We start from the raw sequence: 6,015 nt of genomic DNA, 5'->3' as shown, positions 1-6,015 counted from the left end.
GGTTTCCCAAGACCTAGTTGTTTAAACATTTTATAAGGCATGACATTGATACTAGCCCCTAAATCAGCCAAAGCATTATTAACATCTAAGCTACCAATTAAACAAGGAATCATAAAACTCCTTGGATCTTTAATTTGTTGGCCAGCTTATTCTGTAGTATGGCTGAGCAAACTACATTTAACTCTACATGCGATGCCTCATCCAACTTCTGTTTATTTGTTAAAAGCTCCTTTAAGAATTTGACTGCGTTTGGCATCTATGAAAGAGATTCAATAAACGATAAGTTAATATGTAATTTTTTTAACAATTTAAGGAATTTACCGAATTGTTCATCTGTGCGGTCTTTCCTTGTCGCATTGGAGTATGGCACACGAGCTTTGTACTCTTTACTTACTGGTGTTTGTTCACTGTGGTCTACCTCACCTTTGCTCTTACTTACCATAATTCCTTGCCTCGGTTCTAGTTCAGGTTGAACTAATCCTTCCTCATCTTGAATGGTAACTACATTGAGCTGTTCCCTTGGGTTAGATTCAGTGTTACTCGGCAAGCTACCTTGTGGTCGTTCAGAAATCAATTTGGCGAGCTATCCTATCTGAGTTTCGAGCCCTTGGATCAATTTCTGTTGATTCTTAAGTGTTGTTTTAGTATTCTAAAAATAAGTTTCTGACACCGAGATAAACTTTGTTAGCATCTCCTCAAGGTTTGGCTTTTTCTCTTGTTGGTAAGGTGGTTGTTAAAAGCCTGGAGGTGGTGGTGGTCTCTGATTCCCTTGGCCTCCCCATGAGAAATTTGGGTGGTTCCTCCATCCTGCATTGTAAGTGTTACTATAGGGATTATTTTGATGTCAAGGATTATTACCCATATAATTTAATTGCTCGTTTTCCATGTTGTGACCATAAGGTGGGTATTCTGAATTGCTCAATCCTCCTCCACTTGCATTGCATTGCATTACTGAGTGAATCTGTGAAGAACCAAGAAAACCGTCAATTTTTCTATTCAAAAGTCCTACCTGATTAGAGAGCATGGTGACCGAATCGACGTTAAAAATGCCGGCTGCTTTCTTTGGCTTTGTCCTCATGACTTGCCACTGATAATTATTCAGTGACATCTCTTCTATAAATTCATAAGCATCCTCAGGTGTCTTATTATTGATAGTTCCACAAGCGGCTGCGTCAACCATCTGTCTAGTTAAAGGATTCAGGCCATTGTTAAAAGTTTGAACTTGCAGCCAGAGTGGTAACCCATGGTGAGGGCACCTTCTCAACAGATCCTTATATCTCTCCCATGCATCGTAGAGTGTTTCTAGATCCATTTGCACAAAAGAAAAGATGCCATTCCTTAACTTAGCCTTTTTAGCTGGCAGAAAATATTTAAGTAAAAACTTTTCGGTCATTTGTTCCCAAGTAGTGATTAACCCTCGTGGTAATGAGTTCAACCACTATTTAGCTTTGTTCTTCAATGAAAAGGGAAATAACCGAAGACGAATGGCATCATCAGAAACACCATTGATTTTATATGTGTCGCAGAGTTCCAGGAAATTTGCTGAATGAACGTTGGGATCCTCGTCTTGCAAACCATTAAACTGAACAAATTGCTGTATCATTTGAATTGTGTTAGGTTTCAGTTCAAAATTATTTGCAGCAACAGCAGGCCTAACTGTGCTTGATTCAGTTCCTGTTAAAGAAGGTTTAGCATAATCATACATAGTGCGTGGAGTAGGATTCTGATTTACTGGATCAGTAGCAATCGCAGGAGGTATCGAATTATCCCGATTTCAGCCATCTCATTGGTTGTGGTGTGAATATCGTCCACTTGCTCTTCCTCTGTGTATCTTAGGCTTCGCCTTATTTCTCTTCGGTTTCTGCGAGCTGTGCGATCGATCTCACTATCAAACAGTAATGGTCCTGACGGGTTTCTTCTAGTCATAAACTATGAAAACCTGCTAGAAGAAAAGAAAATTTAGTAACAAAAATCAAAATAAAATTTAAATTGTAATAAAAGTAAATGGCTAAAGTAATAAAAATCGAGTGCTCCTAATATCTTAGTTCTCCGAAAACGGTGCCAAAAACTTGATCGTGATGATTTGAAGTGTGATAAGTTTTAAAAAAATTTATAATTGACCGTTCTTAAAAACTAACTATTATCACGACAAAGGAAAGCGCACTTTATAAAACAGTAGTATAGCTTATGGCAAGACCGGGATGTCAAACCCAAAGGAACTAAAAGTACTAGTATTAACTTTCTTTTTATTATCTTTCCTAAAAATAAAGGGGTTTGTTTTATCTAAACTAATTACTAAACTAAGAATGCACAGAAAGTAAATTGGAGAAATAACTTTTGGGAAAACTGAATGATTTGGACAATACTTAAGGGAAAAATCCATCTAGACTTCACTTGTTATTTGACTTTGAATCAGACGATTTATTCAATTGACTTGATTCGTAGAAATCCCTAATTTATATTATTATCTCTCTCGAGACTAACAATTTCTAACCCTAGGTTGACTAATTGAAATCTTTTTCTAATTAACTCCTTAGTGTTGCATTAACTCGATCTATGGATTCCCTTATTAGGTTTCACCCTAATCGGGCAAAATCTTGTCACCCTATCTCTAGGCGTGCAATCAACTCCACTCAATTATGCTAGATCTACTCTTAGACAGGGACTTTTGCTCCTCTGAATAAGCACAACAATTCTTGAATCAATATCCTGGAATATTAAAGCAAGAATTAAGAACACATAATTAAGAACAAGTCAAATATTTATCATACAACTCAGAAAATAATAACAAGATCCGTCTTAGGTTTTATTCCCCTTAGGTATTTAGGGGGTTTAGTTCATATTTATGAAAGGAAACATCTCAAAAGAATAAAGAGAACAAAACATAAAGAAAGCCCAAGAACTCTTGAAGGGAATTGAAGGGAGATCTTCAGTCTTGAAGGTGAATCCGGCTTCTGAGATGGATCAATCAGCTTTCTTCGAGTAATTCCTTGCCTTCTACTCCGTGTGTCTTTCAGGTACCTCCTGAGGTGTTTATATAGGCTTTTGAATGCTTCAAAACCCTCAAGAGTGCCCTGTTCCAAATAGGACTAGATTTGGGATCGACAGGGACACGCCCGTGTGACACGCCCGTGTTCCACGCCCGTGTTCGATTGCTTCAAACTGTGTTCGAGTCTGTTGAATGGACGCGGGCGTCTGAACTATCGGTGTGAAGAAGTTCAGGCCATGTTGATTTCCCATGTTGACCCATTTTATCTGTTTTTGGCCCATTTCTCGCTCTTTTTACTCTCCTATGCTATCCTAAGTATAAAACATGAAATTAAATGATTAGGAGCATCGTATTTGCCAATTCTAAGGATAATTCATCCAAAATTGTGCTAAGCATGGGATAAAAATATGTATAAATTATGGTTTATCAATATCATCACATGTATTCAAACTTACCTTTTGTAAGACATATATGTTTACCATAATTCAATCTAACCATATCAAGCACACATATATTAACCATATATATATTCATTAAACTTACCATCACTAGCCATTCCAATAGCTATATTACAAACAACTATTTATATGCCCACATTGGCCAAGTTAGCCTATACATTCCATTATACCAAAATAAGTTTGCTATTTATACCAAAACGAGCTGAAGGATAATGTGATGGTGCTCCGGTCAATTTCGGCCTTTACGAGCTTCTGACCACTATAAAACAGGGGAAAAAATCGAGTAAGCATTTCAAATGCTTAGTAAGTTCGTATAACAGGAAACTAACTTACTAATTGTTTTTATTTAAAACAAGTATTCATAATACATCCAAATCAATGAAATCAATAACCTAGTCATCAATAAATCCTCATCAAGAATGTCAGTTAAGTAGTTCATATAAGTACCAAGAAATATGGATGAGCCCATCAATGTCCCATTTCCATATACATGTATTTGTCATTTCAAGTTTCCAGGGAACATATACATATCATATTTTTACACGTCAAGAAATCTCATTGTAATCCACTTTAAATTCATATTATCCCTTTTCTGAACCGTTACCCATTGAATCATTTCAAAACTCAATGGATACATGGGTATTACACTCAAGGTGTATGATACGATAAATTTGTCAACTCATAAGCAGGGGTGCTATAAAGCACATAAATGCGAAGCTTGTCCGGGCTAAAACACGAAACTCATAAAAGCAATATTCAGAAAGCTCGTGTGAGCCTATAACAGGTAGCTTCGAAGAGCCATTAATTAGGGAGCTCCAGATAGCCATATATCAGGAAGTTCAAGCGAGCCAATTAACGAGAAGCTCACGAAGAGCCGTAATCAGGATGCTTTTAAGAGCTAAAGTGTGTCTACAACACATGTAGGAATCACAACTTATCAGAATGCTCTGAAGAGCTATTAACGAGAAGCTCACAAGAACCATTAAACAAGAAGCTCATGAGAGCTAATATTGGGATGCTCTTTCGAGCTATGGTGTGTCTGCAACCTATGCTAAACCACAACCAATACAGGGGCCCAAAATCCAATCGAATTTCATGTATTCAAACGAGATTTAATACATGATGATCATTGTCGGATATTTGATAAATTTATTATGCATGACAATTATACAATCACATACATACAATTCAATTAAAACATATAAATTCTCAATTTAGTTATACGAACTTAGCTCGATACTTGTTTGTTTCAAGAATCTAACACTTTTTGTTTTCCTCGATCCAACTCAGTATTAGGTCTTTCCAGATCTATATAAATGAATTTAACGTCAATTTAATCCATTTCATACTCAATTTAATTCAATTCACATCCTAGGCAAAATTATCATTTTACCCTTATACTATACATAAATGACGATTTTGTCCCTAGGCTCGGAAGATGAAATTCGTGCAATTTAATCCTTATTCCAAGCATAGAAAAATTTTTCATATAACGTTTATAACTCATGTATTTCACAAAAATTAGAAATTTTCCATGAATTTCACATCTTTACAATTTAGTCCCTAAATCACAATTTCATCAAAATTTTCTTTATAAAAGTTGTTTATCTATCAACAACCTTTCATTTTCTACCACAAATTTCAAAATTTCAGTATATTCATCCATGAAAAAAATTCAATACTTTAATATCTTTACAAATTGATCCCAAAATAGATAGATTAAGTTATTACGATATCAGAAATATGAAAATTACTAAAACTGCTTGGTTTATTTTCTTTCTCTTTCTTTGGGTTTCCATAGAATTTGGGGAAGAAGTTGATATAAAATTATGATATTTTCTATTTAATTAAGATATCATCTTTTATTTTTTTCTTTTTCTAATTTAGTCCTTTTCTTTTTTCTAATTTTCCATGGATGATTCAAAATAAATATCTACTAACTCCATTTAATGGCCTAATTTCCATATAAGGATCTCAAATTTTGAATTCCATAGCTATTTGATTCTTCCAGCTATTAGAATTCAACTTTTGCATTTCATGCAATTTGGTCCTTTCTATAATTAAACACAAAATCGGTAAAATTTTCTTATTGAAATTTTCATACATCTTTTTTATCATGATGCAAACCATGCAATAATTTTAAAATAAATTTTCTCTTTGACTCGAATTTGTGGTCTCGAAACCACTGTTTCAGTTTCACTAAAAACTGGTTGTTACATAATCATTAAGAGATTAGGGTTAAATGTGTAAAGAATAAACATGTGAACCCCTCTTTTGTAAATAAACACCCATGGTAGGCGAACACCCATGATATGCGACCCTAGGTAGTGCGAACCCCTTGTTTATGCAAACACCGCACAGTATGTAAACCTCTAGATAGTATGTGAACCCCTATCGTGAAACCATATGCCAAATGTTATAGGAATCATTATGCAACCCCTTAGTATATTGCATGCAAACCCTAGGAAATATGCAAACTTTGTATAACATGTGAGCTTATATGTTATACCATGCGAACCCATTATATGTTATTATATATGAGAGCTTAACATTTGTGCAAACCTTCTG

At 35.0% G+C, this 6,015-nt stretch overlaps 1 non-coding gene across 1 annotated transcript; it reads left to right on the top strand.

Moving 5' to 3' along the window:
• Nucleotides 1-1,238: 1,238 nt before the first annotated feature.
• On the top strand, nucleotides 1,239-1,345 carry LOC121228610 (small nucleolar RNA R71). The gene has a single exon (XR_005926186.1). It is a non-coding gene; the product is annotated as a small nucleolar RNA R71 (small nucleolar RNA).
• The last annotated feature ends 4,670 nt before the right edge of the window (nucleotides 1,346-6,015 follow it).

Source organism: Gossypium hirsutum, chromosome A04 (assembly GCF_007990345.1).
Source record: "Gossypium hirsutum isolate 1008001.06 chromosome A04, Gossypium_hirsutum_v2.1, whole genome shotgun sequence".
Lineage (NCBI taxonomy): Eukaryota > Viridiplantae > Streptophyta > Magnoliopsida > Malvales > Malvaceae > Gossypium > Gossypium hirsutum.
This window is presented reverse-complemented; position numbering and strand designations above follow the sequence as displayed.